The sequence below is a fragment of the Canis lupus genome, chromosome 35 (genome assembly GCF_011100685.1).
Source record: "Canis lupus familiaris isolate Mischka breed German Shepherd chromosome 35, alternate assembly UU_Cfam_GSD_1.0, whole genome shotgun sequence".
Classification (NCBI taxonomy): Eukaryota; Metazoa; Chordata; class Mammalia; order Carnivora; family Canidae; genus Canis; species Canis lupus.
The window spans coordinates 3,196,806-3,219,258 of record NC_049256.1 but is presented as its reverse complement, the minus strand read 5'-3'; the positions used below and the strand labels follow the sequence as shown (position 1 = coordinate 3,219,258).

At 39.3% G+C, this 22,453-nt stretch overlaps 1 pseudogene; it reads right to left on the bottom strand.

Moving 5' to 3' along the window:
• On the bottom strand, positions 5,696 to 6,783 carry LOC606843 (glutathione peroxidase 8 (putative) pseudogene; annotated as a pseudogene).

Below are 22,453 nucleotides of genomic sequence, written 5' to 3'. Positions count from 1 at the left end.
CATACAGATGGGTCAGTCAGATAAAATTTATCTCTGATAATAATTATAATTCTTGGAAAGAACCCCAATTTGATTTTTCTAGGCAGTTAAGAGAGGGACAAAAAGTGTTTCCTGAGTCCAGAGTTTCTTGATTGCCTTCAGCCCCAAATAGTTCACATGCCAAAGTGGCATATTTTGAGGATACTTGCTCTGATCCCCCTCAGCTTCCAGAACATCCCTTTGGAAAGCTATTCATCTGTAGAACAAGTTAGTATCCTATTGGCATTGGTTGAGTTTCCACAAAATAAATGAAGGATCTCCAATTCTGGGGCCACCACATTTAGAACCCCAACCCTCCTCTCTGGGATGCAGGCGTGGTGCAGGAAGAGGTTTTTCTCTCTCCTTTTGCCCAAGTGCTCCTCATTCATGTCTCCTGTGTTTAGACAGAGGTCAGTGGCCATGGAAGATTTCTCAAGATGCACTGGGAAGGAGGCAAGAGGGCCTCCGGGCACCCTGTTCTGAGGCATGGCCATCAGGGCAATGTCCTCAGGTGGGCCAGGTTCTTGAGGCCAGCCAGGAGAGGCAAGATGACTTTGCTCTTCAAGGCATTTGCTTTTCTTTTCCAATGAGCTTATCGCATGAGGAGCTGTACCTGCAGCCTCAGGAAGTACAATAATAAGAATTCCAGGCCCCAGGCTCTTTCTGTACTTTGTGTAATCTATACAACAACGCTAGGAGGAAGTTTTAATGAGTCCAGTTTTAAAGATGAAGAAAGTGAATATATTGCATGTTGTCCAAGATCCCACAGCTAGTAAATGGCAGAGTTAGGATTTGAGTTCAGGTCTAGAGGATTCTAAAGTTGCCAGTGGGTGGAGGCTTTGGCTAATCCCAAGGAAGGGAGGGACATGAAAGGGAAATAGTCCCTGGCTGGAAGGCTCTGGGGAGGTGGTAGGGTGAAGATTCCTCACCCCAGTCTTTGCCCTCTTACCCTGCACTCCACTGCTTTCTGTCCCTTCCCTCAAACTGCAGCTGTCTGACAGGCTGGAGCCAGGGTCCAGGCAAACAGGCCAGGAGACATGGGCCTCTTTGTGCTTGACCACATGAGCCCTCACAAGGCATTGTTCAACCTCAAACAGAAGACACTTTCTCAATCCTGGCTTTTGGCTTAAGCAGATTTTCTGTCCTTTCCTCAAGGTTCCACCTTAATTCCTAGAAATGCATTAGTAGGACCCAGAGGAGGCTCAGGCCTGCAGGTCACAGGAAAGACATCCTTCCCGGTTTCCTGGAGACTCTGCCTCAGGCTCTGCTTTTACAATGCCTCGTGGTGGCTTATTATTTATTTAATTAATTTTCTTAAAGACTTTATTTGTTTATTCATGAGAGACACACACAGAGAGAGAGAGGCAGAGGAACAGGCAGAGGGAGAAGCAGGCTCCTGCAGGGAGCCCGATGTGGGACTCGATCCCGGGTCCCCAGGATCACTCCCTGGGCTAAAGGCAGACACTCAACCAGTGAGCCACCCAGGTGCCCCCAATGCCTCTTGGTGGAATAAGTTCTGTCTTTATTAAGATTTTGCTTCAAAAGGGCTTGTTCTCTGGACTGATGTGGTGGTGGGTCCCCTACATGCAGGCCATGGAAGAAAGGCTACATTCCTCATCTGTGTCAGTGATTTTCTCCTTGACTTGGAATAGCACCAAAATTTGAGAATACCTGGGAGGATGTTCCCTATAAAATGTTCATGCTCAAGTATCGATGATAGGTAAGTACTCATTTCCACACCAAAGTATACATGAAAGAAATGTTTGTTCCTTGGGGAGCACAAAAAATAGAATCCAAGGCCCTTTCCCATCTCCTACAGACAGTTGGCTTTGCCAGGGCCTTGCTTAGAAAATGGGTCATTTCAGATTCTTAAGTCTGCACTTTTTGGCCTTTTATCAAACTAATAAGTTTAATGTGAGAATCAAACCATTATTGCCAGGCAAGAACAACTGGTCTAGGTTCCAGACAAAGCCATATAGAATTTCACAGACTAGAGCCAGTGTTATTCAAAGTTGGACACCCCCACCTCTAACTGAATTTATTTATTCAGCCAGGGACTTGGGGAATATACAATTTAAGCTGCAAAACAAGACTATAAAGGGTATTATATATCAATCTGGTTACCAAAAGAGAAGGCTCCAGTCCAGCTTCTCCTTGACACCATGTGGCTTTCTCAAGAGTCCTGTATGTAAATCCAGAGAGCTTTGTGCTGACAAAGCCTTTTGATAAGATCAGCCTTAGAACTATAAAAATTTCACTGGGAAAACTAGAGTTTAGTTTTGAATATGCCGTAAGTTCTGAAGAGGTTCCTCCATCGTGTAGAAGTCTGTGGAGTAAGTTCAGAAGCCTAAAATTTGAAAGACTTAGCTGGTATGGATTTTTTATATGATTAGATTTGTATTTATGTGGGGTGACAGACTTTAGGCATCCCGGATAACGTGAGCCCTTTCTTTGTGTTATGAGCTAAATTGTGTCCCTGCTCCACCCCTTCCATTTGCTGAAGTCTCAGCCCCCAGTACTTCAGATGTGACTGTATTTGAGAGAGGATCTTTATAGCGGTAATTAAGATACATTGAGTCTTTAGGGTGGACCCTAGCCCAATATGACTGGTGCCCTTAAAAGATAAGATTAGGACACAGATACACAGAGGAAAGGCACAAGGAGAAGATGTTCATGCATAAGCCAAGGAGAGAGGCCTCAGTAGAAACCAACTCTGTCAACACGTTGATCTCAAACTTCTAGCCTCCAGAACTGTGAGACAATAAATGTCTTCTGTTTAAACCATCCAATCTGTGGTACTTTGTTATAGCAGCCCTAATAACTAATACACTTTGTAATAAAGAATGCTCTTTATCGCAGTTCTAGTAGTGACTTAGGAACATACTGGGGTGACCCAGAAAACAAATCATTAAGCTATAAGCTTCATGAAGACCTTATTACAGTATAATGAATGAAAAAAATATCCTTCTGCCCTCCCTGCCTCTTATACCACCCTGTCCCACCCCTAGGGAGTGGAGATGAGAATGGGTTCAGACCAGGGGTGTAGAACAGTACAAGATCTGGAATATCTATCAGGAGCTTTATTTTTGTAACAAATATTATAAATAACAATATAAATGGAGCTACTAAAGTGTCATTTTTATTTATTCTTTTCAAATGGAATGAAACATGACCTTAGGCCCTTAATCTGCTTAGCTGGTGGAAAAATCATCTCAGTCATTAATGGGACTACCAGTAAGGCTTTGGCACAGGTGACAGGATTTTACAGACCCCAAAGCATCAGAGAGACATTCTGGCCAGCACGAGACATGGGTTCTGGGAGTCCAGTGGCCTCATTGTCATCAAAACATGGGAATATCTCCAAGCACTGGGAGTATCAAGCGTCCTAAGGTGTATCATGTAGCCATTCCAGAAGGGCCTGCTACTATCCCGAAGCAGGGCCAAGTAGAGAATCTGGACCCTTTTTGGTGTTGGGGATTCTCTCCCCAGACCCTAGGCCAGAGGTTACAAACTGAACTCTGGGACTGGGTGCAGTTCACTAACATGTTTGGTTGTCTTACATGGAACTTAGCTCTTGTTTTAATTAAAACTACAGTAAAAGGTAAACCATGAACCAGGAGCTAGGTGAAGGGACAGCTGGGCATCCTGCATTGTCTTCTTTCCTGATGATCCCTAGTTGGCTGGTTGGTGCTAGGTAGCTGCTGCACTCTGTGGATTGGCTCTTGTAGTTTCTTCTTCTTCTTCTTCTTCTTCTTTTTCTTTCTTTCTTTCTTTCTTTCTTTCTTTCTTTCTTTCTTTCTTTCTTTCTTTCTTTTTTAATTGCTGGGCACTCCTGTGATTCTTTGAATTGACCATCAAGAGTGAGTTTACACAAAGGCAAGAAGAGAAGTTGTCTTCAGGAAACATCATTCAGCCTTGTGATGCAGACTTCTCCCAGGCAAGGAAGCGGATAGACTTGGTGACCTGCTTGCAATGGAGTCTTGATAAAAATACAGGGAGACCAAAACCTAAATTCTATTCTCCAGAATTTACATTGTCATATGGTATTTCATGCACAAACAAGAAAGCAAAATACAATTATTTACCATTTTCTTGTCAGTAACTGTCTTAACTCCATTGTTCCAGAGTATCTGTACTTATTTTGGCTTCTGCTAGTTTAACTAGCAGGGAGAATGGAAGGTCTATTTGGGGAGCCAGGAAGAGTTCCGGGCATGGATGTTAGGGAAGAAATGTACCAATGGCATGCTACTTGTGGGTCTAGAAATTTCTTGAATTCTAAAGATGATGTACAGGTTCGAGGTTGCCCCATGGATCTGTGGAGTAGGCTGATGTATGCAATAAGCAAAGAAGTCAGTGAAGACTAATCACAAATAATAGCAACAATGGCTACCATCATTAAGCACCTGCTCTTGCAGCTGAGATCAGGAGAATGACCTCATACAATTCTGGTGACCACCATTCAGGAGCAAAATGACAACATTGGGATTTTGGTATTTATTCCACCCATCAATTCTGCTTTTTCCTCTTATTAAAAAAGTTTTTAATGTACTTTATTTTTCAGAGTAGTTTAATAGTAGTTTTAGAGTACTGATGCTCATTTTTGCCCACAACAAAATTGAGAAGAAAGTACAGAAATTTCCTATATTCCCTTCACCCTGCCTATATACAGCATCCCCACTATCAACATCCCCTACCATGCGGTACATTAGATATAATTAATGAACCTATGTTGACATATCATGATCACCCAGAGTCCACAGTTCACATTAGAGTTCATCCTTGGCATTGTATTTGGTGGGTTTGGATAAATGCATCATAACATGTGTCCTTCATTATAATATTGTACAGGGTAGTTTCATTGCCCTGGAAGTCCTCTATGCTCCAGCTATTTATCCCACCCTCCCTCAACCCTAGCGACCACTGATTTTTTTACTATCTACATAGTTTTGCCTTTTCCAGAATGTTATATAGTTGGAAGCATACAGTCTTCTATTTCATTTTAAAAGTGATATATGGGCACTAATAATTTTTTTCTTTCCCTTAGATGCTTGTTCCATTTGAGAGGAGGTGAAGGATTCAACTTGAAGGCCCTCTGTGAGTCATCCTTGAATGTCTCTAAGTAGGATGATTGAGGAGAAAAATCTAGGTAAAAAAATAAATTTCTCAGGAAAAGATAGTAGCTAGACCCCAGAAAAAGGGCTGGGAGTTGGGTTTGGGAATTTCCCTGCCAGCTTCCTCCCTTTTCCTTGCCCTGCACTACATCTTCCTGCTTTCCTGAATGCCCACCAACTTGAGGAACTTCATAAGGTTCCTCTGCAACTAGACTGGACCCCAGACTAGCTGAGCAGGCAATGAAAATGACTAACAAGCATAAAAAACACACCAAATACAGTAGTAACACAGAAATCTCGGAAATGGAAATAATGTGAAGAGGAGGAGAAAGCAACATATTTGAACTCATCTGCTTTCTGAGGTTGGCTGAAGGACTCTTAAAAACCAGGAAGCAGGAAAACTTGGTTGGCTCTCACTTCTTTCACTCTCTCTGGAATCTGAGAAGTCAAGATGAAGTTAAAACGATTTCAAGATGGCACTAGAGGGTGATGCAGATATTTTTTAAAAAACTGTATAGTATTTAACAACATTATAGCTTTAAAAAGCTTTTATTTTTTATTTTTTTATTTTTCAATGTTTATTTTGTATTTTATTGCATAAAAATAGCCTTTTACAGTTAGTTATTCCTGAAATTTCAGTCACATACAGTGGCTTGAATTCAAACAGTGGTCTAGTGTGTTGGCATTTCCATCAAGTATGATCCTAGAAAATGTCAAGGTGGACAACAGGAAATTGAAGCACATTGGTGACTCTATATTATGAATTATTTAGTATGGTCAAATGAAATATTTAATATATTTCATTTTGATTCTTTAGCCACTCTTTATTTTTGCTTTAGGTAACATCTCCGTCCTGGGGACATTCATTACCGCTCATTGGCACGGTATCCTAAAAGCAAACAAAACACCCCATCCTTCAGTGCCACATTTAATTGTCAGAATTGTTTAGATGAGACCATAGCCCCCTACAAACATGTCTATATTCCAATTATTGCATTCGAATGACTCACTGCCATGTTCATAGGTCGTCTTTCTTTCTTAGGATCATTTGTGTAACCAGCGCTGCTATCTCAGGCCTGATGACTTCAATGGGTTCCTCTGGCCTCCAAGACTTCACAACTTGTTCCTCAGGGTTGACCAGATACTTCCAAAAATTCCACCTTGGTTCCTTCTTTGAAGAATCAACAAGAAATCTAAATGCAGGGTCCGCTTCAGATCCTAGGATCTTAATCTTGTGGAAGATGGGGAATGTCGCTCCATAGTTATTTCTTGCAAAAGACACCACTTCCTTGCTTGGGAAGGGCTCCGATTCTCCGAACTGATTGCATGGGAAGGCCAGGACGCTGAAGTGGAATGGTCCAAACTCCTTGTGCAGTTCCTGCACTGCTAAGTAATTTCTGTCTCTGAGTTGGCAGTCACTGGCCACGTTTACAACTAGTGTAACTTTGCCTTTAAACTTTTCCAGAGAAACTGTTCTTCCTTTTGCATCTTTCACTTCAAAGGTATAAAAGCTGTTGATTTTAGGTTTTAGGAATTTTAGTTGTAGAAGAAATAGCATTACTGTGCATAGAACCATAGACAGTAAAACTGCAAATACCTTTGCTTTTGACCCTGAACGTCTTAAAGGGTAAGCTGTAAGAGGCTCCATTTTGGATGATCCTAGAGAGAAGTTCTAAAAAGCTTTTAATATCCTCTTTATGTCTAATGTAGATTCTTCTGGTCACTAAATTCACCTTAAATTGATACATTTAAAAATTTATTTTCTGCAATTACAACATCTCATATCATTGTCATTATTATTGCCATAGTTCACATCTGGCTCAAAACTTCATAGTGTATTTTTCACATGGCCTATCTCATGAAATTTCATGTACCTGTTGTTCAGAGTTTCTTTTTTTTTTCTTTATATCATTATTTTTTCCTAGCTAAAAGATAGGATTTTTGAAATGTAATTTACATATCTTAAGATTTACCCATTGCAAGTGCACAATTCAATGTTTTGTTTTGCCTTATTTTTATAAAGTTATAAAGTTATGCAGCTGTCATTATAATCCAGTTTTGGAATGTTTCCATCACTCCAAAGAGTTCCCTTGTGCTCATCTACAGTCAGTGCTGGCTCCCACCCCGGCCCTAGATGATGGGTAATCTTTCTGACTCTATAGAATTACCATTTATAGACATTTGATATCAATAGTATCACTCTGTCTGGATTTTTCTTTCACTTAGCATAAGTTTTTGAGATTCATTTAAGTTTTATTATGGATCCATGGTATTGGCTCTCCTTTTTTTAAAGTATAGACATTTTAGTGGGCTTGCAGGTCTTTTCATAGGTTTGTTAACTACTTATATTTCTTTTTTGGTAAAATATGTAATGAAATATTTTACCTATTTTAAAATTAGATTGTTTGGTGTCTTGTAACTGAGTTGTAAGAATTCTATATATATTCTAAATAGAAGTTTTCTATTATATAGAAATTATATATATTATATATAATATATGTAAATATATATAAATATAATATATAATATATAATATAATGTAAATATATATATATATTCTCCCAGTCTGTGGATTATATTTTCATTTTTTAATGGTATCTTTTGAAAGGCAAAAGTTATTAATTTGTACAAATTCTAATATATGAAATAAATTGCCATTATAATTTTGGTGTCATATTTAAGTAGTCTTTGCCTACACACCTCAAGTTTACAAAGATTTCCTCCTATGTTTAGGGATGCCTGAGTGGCTCAGCACTTGAGTGGCTGCCTTTGGCTCAGGGCGTGATCTTGGTCTAGGGATCAAGTCCTGCATTGGGCCCCCTGCAGGGAACCTGCTTCTCCCTCTGCCTATGTCTCTGCCTCTCTCCATGTCTCTCATGAATAAATAAATAAAATGTTTAAAAAAAAAAGATTTCTTCTTGTGTTTTTTTCCTAGAAGTTTCAAAATGTTAACTTTTACATTTAGGTCAATATTCCATTTTGAGTTGATTTTTGTATATGGTGTGAGGTAAGGGTTGAATTTTCATTTTTTGGCATATGCATATCTAGTTGTCCCAGCAATATTTGTTGAAAAATTATCCTTCCATCATTGAACTACTTTGGCAACTTTGCCCAAAAATATGAGCTTTTTTATCTTGACTTTCTATTCTGTTTTATTGATCCATGTGAATCCTCACATTCATTTTACACTGTCTTGATTACTGTAATAATTGTAGCTTTATATTTTGAAATCAGGTAGAGGCTCTGTTTGATGAGATACATTTGTTCATGCTCCTTGGCATGTTCTCTGGAACTGAGTCTAACTACAGGTTATTTGTGGATTTACCTTCTTCAAGCTTAAAATTCCTTATAAGAATCATTAATTTCAGATAAACTCATATGTAGAAGAAACTTGCCAGGAAAAAATGGCAAAGACTTTCCAAACCATGTATCTTAGTCATTTCTGTGGGAATCAGTGTCCACCACAGTTTCACTTACAAAAGATGGCACAGGCCAAATAGACCTGACTCTTGCATGGTTTAAATAAATAAGACCCAGGAGTGCCTGAGTGGCTCAGTTGGTTGAGTGTCTGACTCTTGATTTAGGCTCAGGTCACGATCTCTGGGTTGTAAGATCAAACCCCAATTTGGGTATCTGTGCTCAGCAGGGAGTCTGCTTAGGTTTCTCTCTCTCCCTTTCCCTCTCCTTCTGCCTCTCCTCCTCTCTCTCTCTAAAAATACACAAATAAATCTTTTTTTTCTTTTAAGTAAGACAGGACACCTGGGTGGCTCAGCAGTTGAGCATCTGCCTTTGGCTCAGGGTGTGATCCCACAGTCCTGGGATCAAGTCCTACATCAGGCTCCCTGTGTGGAGCCTGCTTCTCCCTCTGCCTAGATCTCTGCCTCTGTCTGTGTGTCTCTCATGAATAAATAAATAAAATCTGAAAAAAAAGTAGTAAGACCCAGGAGGCTCATCCCTCAGCTTTCTAATAGGTTTGTGTCATCCCTGACTATGTACTTGAAACACTGTGGGGTATCCGCCTGAGATATATACCACACTGACTTGTCGCAATGCTTAGATTTCACTATCACAAATTATTATACAGTGTGCTGTCTTCTTGTATGAATATGCTTTCTTCTACTAAATTTCAGGCTCTATGCCTTCTACTTTGTGGTCTATGTAACAACCATTCCACATGGCAATAAATAGATTAATGCTAGCTAATGGACCGATTCATTTATATAGATATGGCCCTCTTTCTGATTCTCTTAAGGAAAAAAAAGTGACCAGATCTGTATTTAGTCCTTAAGATCCTAGCTTTGCTATATTTAAAATTAATTTCTTTACTTTATTTATCAGTTATTTATCACTGTATAATAAACCACCCCAAAATTTAGTAGCTTTAAATAATAACTACTTATTTACCTACAATTCTACAACATGGTCCTGGCTAAGCTGGAGAGTACTTCCGTTGGTCTCACCTGGGGTTACACATAAGTATCAGTCATCTGGAGAATTGACTGAGTGGGAAGATCCAAATTAGTCTCACCTCCATGGTTAGTACCTCTGGTGGGACAACTTGGTGCTGGCTGGGACTTTGTCTCTCTATGTGGTCTCTCCAGCAGATCTGTCAGCTTCTTAACACAATAGCTCAGAAATCCAAGAAAGCAAGGCCTCTGAAGGTCTAGGCTCCAGAACTCATGTGTCTTTTTTGCTACATTTTATTGGTCATTACAAGTTATTATTCCAGAGGACAGGAAATGGATTCCAACTCTTGTTGGGAGAAATGGCATGTACAATCAGAGGCAGGAGGAATTCTGGGCCACCATCTTTGCAGACACTGTACCACATCTCCTGAGTTGAGATACTGGCATTGTATGGTAAATTCTGTTTTATAATATGGCACAGAATAAATGCTCAAAAAATAGTAATTGGCTGGTTATATTTTGAGAATGTCACAAAACAGAAAGAGGACATTAAAGACGTTGGAAGTTAAACTTCATAATTTTGTCAAGGGTTTTGTCCCAAAGCCCATTGTGTTAAGGTCGACTCTGCCAGTCTTGATGTAATCTTTCACTGGAGCACAAGTTCAAACAAATGCTTTTAGTCCACCCTATTAGAATAAAAATAGAGTTAAAATAAAATCCCATTATTTTATTTTATTTTATTTTATTTTATTTTATTTTATTTTATTTTTTTTAGAAAACTCTGCTTCCCATATCAGGCAGATCTAGGCCATTCTAACTTCATTGGTCATTAAATTCTATTGATTATACCTATTAGATATCCCTCAACTGTCCACTCCTCTTTACCCTCATACTTTATCCGCATTTTCCTTCCTGATCTTTTGGGAGGGCTTCCTCACTGACCACTCATCCTTCAGACTCACTCCTCTTCCACATGTCCAGCAGTGTGATTTTTCTAAAATACCCATCATGGCACTCTCATTCCTGTAGGATGAAGTCCAGACTCCTTAGCAGAGTGATCCACCCCTTGCCTACCTCTCTATCCTAATTTACCTCTGCTCTCTGCTTGCATTATTTACTACAGGCATGCTAATATTTGTAATTCCCTGGACGTGCTTTTATGTCTTAAGTCTCTGTGCCTTTAGACACACTGTCCCCTGGCCTCTCTCTCCATCTCTAACATCCACCTAATAAAAATCCCTTCTTAATGCACACATCAACTTCTTAAAGCCTTATGACACACCACCCAATACAATTACATAAAATACTTTAAAGGTTACATTTCTGACCTGTTTCTGCCTGGTGTAATATTTAATGGTGTTATACAGACTAGCAGATATTGTTGGTTTCCACCCAGAAGTTGGTCCTCCTCTTCTTCCTCACTGAAAGTCTGATCTGGCTTGGTTTTCCCACATTCCCTGTGCTTGTAAGGAGCTAGGCCCTAGCTCCGTGGAGAAAACCAACATTGGTCCAAGTTATGATTTAAGCATGGGCTTTGATACAATTCTGGCCAATGTATAGTAAATGGAAATCTGCAGAGGGATTTCTAGGAAAGATTTCATCAATTCTTAAAGGGAAACACACAAAGATGAAACAATTCTTTTCTTTCTATTGGCTGTTATCTTTCCTGTGTAGGATAAACTACAACTCGATAAGAACACAACAAAGATGGCAGAACCAAAAATTGAAAGACAATTGGGCCCTTGACAAGATCATTGAGCTGTAGAATTAACCAGCTCTGGAGTTGGCTTGCAACTAGACCTATTGGTGTGTGATATAACAAGTTTCCTTATCGAGCCTCAAGGAAATTAAATAACTTACCAGCAGTCACACAGCTAGTCTATGATGGAAAGGAGTTTAACTGGACAATCTGATTCTGAAGCCTGTACCATAATCATTATATGCATTCTATCCATGCATGTGCGAAAACCTGTGTGGCTCTGAAGCAGTAAACACTGAGGTGATATCAGAGCCATTTTGCACCTGGGATGGGGTGAACATTGGCAATGTAGGGACAGAGACAGATGTCATCCTTGATAAAGCAGAAGTGTTCTCCATGAGAGTTTGTATACATAGCAGTCTAATGACAAGGTTCTTTCTTATGGCCACAGATAGATTCACAGTGTACAACATCACATCAGGAACTTGAGCCAACAAGCAGGAGAGGGATGCTGGTGAGTACATTTGAAATATCTGGAATCTTCTGAAAAAATAAACTGGAGGAGAATTTAAAGAGAATGTATTGGGACTATATCATTACACAGTTACACAGGTGGGGCACTGAGCTAGATAAAATTTTGATTTAATGAAGTAACATTTTTAATGGGCTGGTGGGACCTGAGGGTATTTGAGTTTTAAAGCTTTGACTTGATAGAACTGGGAAACCAACAACCATATATAATGTTTCCTTGAGAAAATGTGTTCAGGCAATTGCCAAACAATTGACTCAAAATAATCATAGAGTAGTAGTCATAAATAACATTTTATTTTAGCATATTCTATGCTTAGACTATTACTAATTTCTTATATATATCCTCTTATTTAATATTCATAGCAATTTTATGTGATATGCATTTTAATTGCACGATTTTATAGACAAAGAAAGTAAAATACAGGGAGGTAAGTGACTTGATCAGAGTCATATGAACAGTAAATGCTCCAATCAGTATACTATACTGCCTATAGGGTCAAGGAAATGCTGGCCTAGGATAGATATAAATATATATATAGATATATGATCTATATATAAACATATATATATATAATAGGTGTCCTATATGTACATATCCTATATAGAGGTATGTACATATCTCCTCCCTCTCCCTCTCTCTCAATATGTGTATATATATATATATAGGATATATATGTATATATTTAGCTTCATAGCTAAACTATATCAATAAGATTTTTCTTTCCTGAGAATTTGGAGTTGAAATTGATGTCATTAAATAGCCTTGGTTAGAACTTGAACTGGGAGAACATGAAATTTTAGGAATGGAGGAGCAGCTATTCTTTGGTGTTGAGAAACAGAGAAAGATGGAAGAGAGAGACAAAAAGAAAGAGAAAGGGAGAGAGAAAATTAAGGGAAGAAGCCGGGACAAGAGAACTATGGGTTGGCAGAGAGACAAATGGAAAAGGGCAGAAGGACTGCCCTGGTTTTAGATGCTTTCGATTTCCTGACTCTTGTCCCTCATGGGGCTTGACTATACTTCTTGTCCTTGATTTTACAAGGTTTCTTCTTTATCCTTATGATAACGTGTTTTTCTTAATTTACCGTTAATGCATTCTGGTTACTTGCAAGACAAAAAAAGAAGGGGGTATTTTAGGAGGTAACGATTTCAACTTAAAATAGCCTGAGTTTGCAGGATCAAAGTAGAGCTATCCAGTAATCATCTCAGGTGAGACCTCAGAGCAGACAAGAACCTAGCAGTATGCAGAACCAGCCTCACAAAGAAGGTCTTCTCCTTCAAATATGGCCAGGGACATAGGAGCCATTCAAGAGTCATATATTAGATGAATCAATGAAGATTGATTTGCTACATAGCAGTAGACTTTTGTTTTCATGTTTGAAGATTTTTGGGATTCTTGTTCTGAATAGCAGCTCCCTTTATAAAGCCCTGTGAATTGAAGAGTAAAAGGTACAAGAGATTGGGTTTATCCTATATGAATCCTCGAAAATTCCCTGGAAAGGTATTTTTTTTTCTTGCTAGTTTCCCTTACAAAATCCCAGAAATTACTAATTTTCTCTGTTTTTTGTTTATTTCGTCCTTCCTAAAAGTGGATATAGAAAAGCAGTTGTAGTTCAATGTTTCTTTTAAGCATTTGATATGTAAACCTCAGTGTACTTGCACTTTGGAATATCGGAATTTTTTTTTTTTTGAGAATTAACATTGGTTAATTAAACCTCAGCTTAGGAATAAAGCTCATTTGAATTATTTTTTAGACTTCTCAATGAATTCTTTTTTTTCCTCTCAATGAATTTCTAAAACTTGTCAGCTTTCCAGATGTTTCTCTTTGGTTTAAAGAGTCTAAAATGTAACTTAAAAAGCAAACTGGTAGGCAGGTACTTGCCAATAGGGTTAGTTGAAACCAGAGATTTAAGGGGTATCTAGACATTTGAGACTCAACAACTATGTTGAAGGAAAAGCTGAGGAAGAGGAATAAGAGCCCAAATTGTGGAAGTAACTTATTTGGAAAAAACTCTCGTGGATCATCAACAACCTAGCGATCACACTAGGGATTAAGAATTAGAAGTGATTTGGGCCATTTTACTTGCTTTGAAAACCACGAAAAAATTAGTTTTTCCATTTTACTTAGGGCTTGGAACTTCTATGTGCAAAATGAATTCAAACAGATGTATTTGATTTCAAATGTTCTCCCAAAAAACCCATGTCTGTACCTCCACAGCATAAAGTGACATGGGACAAAGTGGAAAATGGGGGTCCTTATGTAATTATGCATTTATCTTATTTCCCTCCAGATAGAGAAACAGTCAAGCCCAAGCCAAGGTAGCTGCAAATGGCCTTTGAAAACATATGTTGGATTTCATAAAAACTATAACATAAAATTAAACTCAGAAATCCGAAGATTTCATTGAGCTCCAGGGAAGAAGATGAAAGAGGTAAAGGAAGGGATAGAATATTTGAAGAAGACCTTTTTGGAATTCTCTGGATTTCATCTGTTTAAGCTGCTATTTTGTAGTTGTCTATTGGGACCCTTTTTAATGAGAGTTAAGGATGTAGTTTTCTCAATCTAAGGTGTTGGTTATAACAATACCCCCCCACACACACACATGTATACCTACAACCATCTCACCACTGTCACCAACACTATTATCATCACCATCACCACTACCACCACCATCACCATAACCATCACCACCACCATCACCATAACCATCACCTTCACCAACACACCACCACCCTCAAGGTTTGAAGGCACCGCACCCCCATCCTCAGGCTAAAAGCAAGGACAAAACATTAGCATGCAGAAGTCAACATACCCTGGATTCATATTTGCCAAGTCCGAGGAGGATTAATATCCTAAATTAACAAAATTCCTCCAAATCAGCCCTTCTCCTGTGTTATAGATCATGCATCAGCATCAGATCTTACTTGGCATTTTACTTCACAATTCAGCCAAACCCTTACTTAAGTAATTTAACTTGTTTCGAGTCTACATCTCATTGATGCTCCTTGCATTTTTGCTTGACTATATTCTTTGTATTTACTTTGGCTGATGCATCATTGCATAATTAGATGAAATGAAACAGCTCTGTGTTTTCTAAGTTGCTAACACTGAAGGAACGACCTACTCTTTTGAGTATCTTAAGGAGAAATCCAACTTCAAGTCGTGCGCCAGCACACACATAAATTCTTTGTGCTGGAGTTTTCAGGGACCCTGACTAATGTCCAGTGCAGAGCACACTTAATGATTAGCAGCTAGTTAGACTTGTTTCACTGTTTAAAAACCAACATTTGAAAATCTATTTTCAGAGATGGCACCATGGGAGAAATGTGTTCCCTTCTCATCTTGGTTACTATAATAATAGAGATAATATTTAAGTGCAGACTTTATCAATTGTTTTCTTGATATGTGTATTCCATCAGGCAATTTAAGATTTATAACCTCTCTTAAATCATTCAGGAAAGTTATGAGGTAGGTGAGTGCTTTGTGTAGTGCCTTACACATAGAAAGTGCCAAAAAAAAGTATGAACTGATTTTAACTAGTATAATGCTCTGGCTCAGAGAAGTTAAATCAAGCGCTCCTGGTCCCACGCCTAGTGAATGTTAAGGCCAGAATTCAAGTCTGGTGCTATAGGACTCAGAAGTGCAATTTTCCATCTCACCAGGAATGTTACCCTGTGATAGTAGATCACACGCACCTACGCTGCGGGTTATCTATGGACTAGTATGGATCGACTGTAATTCTATTTCCAGGCCCCTTTGGATCCAGGGGGTTGAGAGAACATTCATGGTTTTGGAACAAAACTAAGTCAGTCCCAAGGGACTGAACTCGCAATCTTGGATCAGTCCAACCACTATGTACTTGGAGCCAACTCTGAAGGAATAAGTAACTGATAACTTCTTTCTCAGAAACTCCCTCTCCCATGACCTCCACCTATTCATGCGTGAACACATACACACATAGACAAGAACATGCACTTACACAGCCACTCCCCATCCACACACCTCCAGGTCCTGCCTTTCTCTTCTTTCAGGCTCCCAAGGCCAATTGCCAATGACTAGGATTGGTAGGTAGGAAATTCCTACTTCCAGTAGGAAGAACTTGGACCACTGAATGAAGGCATTGCATCACCAGAAGTTGATGGAGCTCACACAAAGAGTAATCTTTTCTCTGAAGTTTCAGAGAAGATATCACTTCTTCTTCTTTTTTTTAAGATTTTATTTATTCATGAGAGACACAGAGAGGCAGAGACATAGGCAGAGGGAGAAGCAAGCCCCATGCAGGGAGCCCAAGACTCGATGCAGGACTCGATTCCAAGACTCCAAGATTCTGCCCTGAGCCCAAGACAGATGCCCAACTGCTGAGCCACCCAGGCATCCTGAGAAGGTATTGCTTCTCCATGAGATAGCCTTTGACTCAAAGGATCTTGGTATACTTTATAGATTCTTGATTATCTAGCAGTTAGCTTCTAGATTTTCTTTCAGAAAGTTTCATTTTCGGGATGCCTAATGGCTCTGTTGGGTAGAGCATGAGACTCTTGACCTCAGAGTTGTGAGTTTGAGCCCCAAATTGAGTGTAGACATTACTTAGAAATTAAATCTTAAAAAAAGAAAATTTTATTTTGAAATAATTATAGCCCCACAGAAAGTTACAAAAATCATACAGAGGGTCCTAGTACTGCCTTCAATAGAAACACCTTGCATGACTATAGTGTGGTAACAAAACCAGGAAATTGGGATCCCTGGGTGGCTCAGCAGTTGAGTGTCTGCCTTTGGCTCAGGGCATGATCCTGGGGTCCCAGGACCGAGTCCTGCATCGGGCTCCCTGCATGGAGCCTGCTTCTCCCTCTGTCTATGTCTCTGCCTCTATCTGTGTCTCTCATGAATAAATAAATAAAATCTTTTTTAAAAAAGCCAGGAAATAGGCATTATATGAGATCTTAAGCAAATGTCACAAGTTTTTACCTGTATTCGTTTAGGTATGTTTGTGTGTGTGTGTGCATATAAGTCTACGCATTTTTATCTCATGTATAGATTTGTGTAACCACTGTCATAAGCAACCCATGAAGCAACCCTCTCACCTTACCTCTTTACAGTCACACCTGCATACTGTCCCCATCTCTGTTCCCTATAAATCACTTTTCTTTATATCTCTATACGTTTGTCATCTCCTTAGGGTTATATAAATGGAGTCATGCAGTATGTAATGTAAACTTCTTTTTAAAAATTTTTTAAATTTAAATTCAATTAGCCAACATATAGTACATCATCAGCAAATGTAATCTAAGATTGGCTTTTTTTCATTCAGCATAAAGCCTATGTGACTCATCCAAGCTGTTGTGTGTATTAATTGCTCATTCCTTTGTATTGTTGAATGGTGTCCCAGTGTACAGATGTACTTAAGTCTAGACATTCATGCTTCCAAAGACATTGGGTTGTTTCCAGGTTTGGTTATCACAAATAAAGTTGGTGTGAACATTTGTGTGCAGGTTTGTTGTGGACATGTTTTCATTGTGCTGGGATAAATGCAGATGAGGGCAGTTGCTGCCCTCTATGGTAAGTGTATGTTTTATTATATAAGAAACTGAAAAGCTGTTTTTCAGAGAGGCTTCACCCTTCTACGTCTCCACCAGAAGAGTATGAGAGATCCAGTATCTCCACCTCCTTGCCAGCATTTGGTATTTTCATTATTTTTAAATTTTAGCTGTTCTAATTAATGTTTAGTATTATCTCCAATATCTTGTGGTTTTAGTTTGCATTTCCCTAATGAGTAATAATGTTGAAAAACTTCTCGAATGTACTTATTTGTCATCTATATACATATATATTTCTTTGATGAAAAGTCTGTTCAAGTTTTTTGCTATTTTCTAATTGAATTGTTTGTTTGTTTACTGCTGATTTCGTTTTTTTTCCCAAAAATTTTGTTGGGGCACCTGGGTGGCTCAGTTGGTTAAGTGCCTGACTCTTGATCTCACTTGGGTCATGATTGCAGGATTGTGAGATCAAGCAGCCCATCAGGCTTTGGGCTGAGCATGGAGTCTGCTTAAGATTTTCTTTCTCGATGAATGGATAAAGAAGATGTGGTTTATGTATGCAATGGAATATTCCTCAGCCATTAGAAACAACAAATACCCACCATTTGCTTCGACGTGGATGGAACTGGAGGGTATTATGCTGAGTGAAGTAAGTCAATCGGAGAAGGACAAACATTATATGGTCTCATTCATTTGGGGAATATAAATAATAGCGAAAGGGAATAAAGGGGAAAGGAGAAAAAATAAGTGAGAAATATCAGAAAGGGAGACAGAACATGGAAGACTCCTAACTCTGGGAAATGAACTAGGGGTGGTGGAAGGAGAGGTGGGCGGGGGGTGGGGGTGACTGGGTGACGGGCACTGAGGGGGGGCACTTGAGGGGATGAGCACTGGGTGTTATTCTATATGTTGGCAAATTGAACACCAATAAAAAATAAATGTATAAAAAATATTTTCTTTTTTTTTTTTAACTTTTATTTATTTATGATAGTCACAGAGAGAGAGAGAGAGAGAGAGGCAGAGACATAGGTAGAGGGAGAAGCAGGCTCCATGCACCGGGAGCCCGATGTGGGATTCGATCCTGGGTCTCCAGGATCGCGCCCTGGGCCAAAGGCAGGCGCCAAACCGCTGCGCCACCCAGGGATCCCTAAAAAAATATTTTCTTTCTCCCTTTCTCGCTCTCTAAAAAAAAGAGAAAGAAAATAAATTTTGTTTTATTGTGAAATGATGGTCACAAAAGTCTAGCTGATGTCTGCCATCATATACAGTTGCCAATAAGGGAAGGGAGAAGAAATGTGTGGGAAATATCAGAAAGGGAGACAGAACATAAAGACTGCTAACTCTGGGAAACGAACTAGGGGTGGTAGAAGGGGAGGAGGGCGGGGGGTGGGAGTGAATGGGTGACGGGCACTGGGTGTTATTCTGTATGTTAGTAAATTGAACACCAATAAAAAAAAAAAAAAAGGAAAAAAAAAAATAAATGGACTCTCTTAGCAACTTTCAAATGTGTAATACAGTATTATTAATTATAGTTCCCCTTCTGTACATTACATCCGATGACTTACTTATTTTACAAATGGAAGTTTGTAACTGCTGATTCCCTTCATCCATTTCACCCACCTCCACCTGTCACCTCTTATGGTCACCAATCTAGTCTTGGTAACGATGAGCTCATTTTCGTTTTATTATTTTGGTTTTTTTTTTTTTTTTTTTTTTTTTTTTTAGATTCTACATATAAGAGAGATCATACAGTATTTGCCTTTTTCTGTCTGACTTATTTCATGTGTTTCACTTCGGAAATTTGAATAGGCCAACACCCATGAAAATATTCCTTTCTTCTACTTACCCTTAATTAGTATTGAATCGTTCTTGTCTGCTTGCCTTTAATCTGCTTGGCTTTCCTCTACAAAATGCTTTCCACTCTATCCTTAGTTTATCCATCCTTAATGGTCAGCACAAATCTTTTCTCCTCCAAGAAATCTTCCCTAGTGGGTTAAACTCTTCATGATCTGTCTTTTTTTGACCTTGGATTACATTTATATAGTCATGACTGTACAACTTAGTGAAGGAAAATGAAAGCTATTCATGCTTAGTCTATTATCTGTTTCCATCTACCTAGTGCTATATTTGGAGCCTAAGCTTCCACCATTTGTAAGAAGAATGCACTGTTCTTTGATGTCCCACTAAAAGAAAAAAATGCTACTATTGAAATATGGCACACCCCCAAATATAACACCAAATATATATATTATATAATACAATATAAGTTGATTTTAGAGATGCCGAAATGTGAGGGCAATGCACATCTTGGAATAGAAAAAAGAATATTCTATATAGACTGCACTTGTACTAATGGGTTCATGTTTAAGGAATGTGCTCAAGGTCACCCCTGGTAGTAGAGTCATGGCTACCAGATTCTGGGGCCAATTACAAAGCTTTTTTTGCTATTTAGTCTTAAATCGTTTCATACATGCTGGTCTGCCTTCCTTGGGTACTTAGGGGATTCTTGACCTCAAAAAACTAATCATAATATTAACATATGATCCAGAAATTCTACTTCTAAGAATGGAAAGCAGAGACTGTAACAGGTAGTTGTACATATTTGTAGCAGCATTACTCACAATAGGAAAAAGTAGAAAGACTCCAATGTCCACTGGTGCATGAATGGAAAATGAAATATATCTCCATACAATGGAACATTATTTGTCCTTTAAAAGAGGGGAAATTCTGACACATGCTACAACATGGATGAACTTTGAGGAAACTATGCTAAATGAAGTGAACCAGTCACAAAAGGACAAGTATTGTAGGACTCCACTTATATAAGGTACCTAGAGTAGTCAGACTCATAGAGAGAAAACAAAATGAGGAAGAAGGGATGCAGAATTATTGCTTGATAGGTATAGAGTTTCAGTTTGGGAAGATGAATAAGTTCTGGAGCCAGATGGTGGTGAATTACTTAATGCCACAGGAATGGACACTTAAAAATGACTAAAAGGGTAAAATTTGTTTTATATATTGTACCACGATAATTTTATTAAGAAGTTCCTTGAGGGGCGCCTGGGTGGCTCAGTCAGTTAGGTCTGCCTTTGGCTCAAGTCATGATCCCAGGGTCCTGGGATTGAGCCCTACATTGGGCTCCCTGCACAATGGGGAGTCTGCTTCTCTGTCGGCTACTCACCCTGCTCATGCTCTCTTTTTTTTCTCTCTCTCTCAAATAAGTAAATAAGATATTTAAAAGAAAGTTTCTTGAGTGCTGAGACCATTGTCATGTTCTCTGGGTTTCCCCAGAGTGAGCCATATGCAAACCTTCAATGAGTGGATACTGGTGGATTATTTGGGAATAAATCCTTGCCTGTAGCAAGCTTGCATTTTTATGTATTCTCTGGAACTGCAGATCCATGGTAAGACAGGAGTGAGTGTGTGACTGTAAAAGAGGCTCTGCATGAAAGCTAAGATAATTCTAAATAAAAGAAAGTCACTTTTCAAGGTGGAACAGTTTAAGAGGGTGTCATGGAATAAATGTCTTAGACTGAGCCTTAAAGAATAGGTTAGTAATCAGAGTAGAATCTGTCTGGCTTCAAGGTGGATGGAAGAGAGAAGACAAGGCTTGGAGGCCCATAAGTTTAGAGGGGAAGCTATGGACAAAAGGGCTACTGTGAGCAAGTGGTAAGGGATGGCACAGGACAGGAAGGGCTGGTTGAGAAAGGATGCAGAAGGCAAGGATGAAAGCTTATTTTTTGTTTGTTTATAAACTGTGGTAAAATATACATAACATAACAATTATCATTTTAACTATTTTTAAAAGTACAGTTCAGTGCATTAAGCACTTTCACAGTGTTGTGAAACCATTACTACCATCCATCTCCAGGACTTTTTTTCTATTCCCATACTGAACCTCTGTAACGACTAAACGATACCTTCCCATTTCCCCTCGCCCTATCAAGAGAGGCTTAGTTTTGAACTAACAATTAAGCATAGTTCTCTTTCTGGGTGTTGGGGGAGCTGGTGTAGGTGCTTATTCCCCCTTGAGCTGGTTCAAGTAAAGGGACTTCGTGGGGAAGAAGAGCAAATAGCTATGGACACTCTCAATGCAGTCTCAGAATGGAGCCATGATTGGGGGTGGTGGTGGAGCAGAGGCCCCAGATCTAGATTTACATCAGCCCCGGGAGCTTAAGCGAGGATTTATAGATTCTGCCTCTAGTGCTCCACAATGATTTAACTCCCCTTAGTTTGGGCAATTCTATTCAGGTTCTGGAACAGTTCCTGGTCAAAGGCTGTGGGTGGTTGAGGCATAAAACATATCCCAGAACAGCCAGGCAGGAAGGAGTGGCAGCCCTGGAGACAGGCAGGGCAAGCATGTTGGATAGGACGGAAAGCGAATCCAAATGGTATTCAGAGAAGATTCTTTGGTCCAGCTGGATTTTAAAGATTTTATTTATTTATTCAGGAGAGACACAGAGAGAGAGGCAGAGACACAGGCAGAGGGAGAAGCAGGCTCCCTGTAGGGAGCCTAATGTGAGACTTGATCCCAGGACCCTGGGGTCACAACCTGGGCCAAAGGCAGACACTCAACCACTGAGCCACCTGGGTGTCCCCAGCTGGATTTTAAAGGACCTGGAGACCAGGGAGACCTTTATGACTGTCACAGTAACCCATGTGTAAGAGAGAAGGGCTTATGCTAACGGAGAGGTGACAAAGAGAGGCTGATCCCAGAGATGTGGCAAGGGTTGGAGAATGGAGAGGTACAGCCACGAAGGATGAAGAGGGCACCAAAGAAGGAGGATGGAGCAAAATTGAGGTCAAAGCTTGAACTTGGAGAATCTTACATGTCACTTATAAAGAGTGACCGTATTCCTAAAGAGCCCTGGCCATAGACTTACTTCATTTAATCCTTATTAATAACTGCCTTCAATAAAGCAATGCCGTACAAGGGAACCATGGTGGAGGATGGATCTAATTTGAACCCACGGCTCTTATAGTAGCATGACCTTAGGAAGTCATCAACTCCTCTGAATTCCAATTTCCTCATTTGTAAAATAGGACTAATAATAACAGCCTCATAGGATTGTTCTAGGGATCAGCAATAAAGAATGTTAGGTGCTTGGATGGACTAGATGTGTAACCAATAGCAGTTGTGCCATCAGTATATCAACTC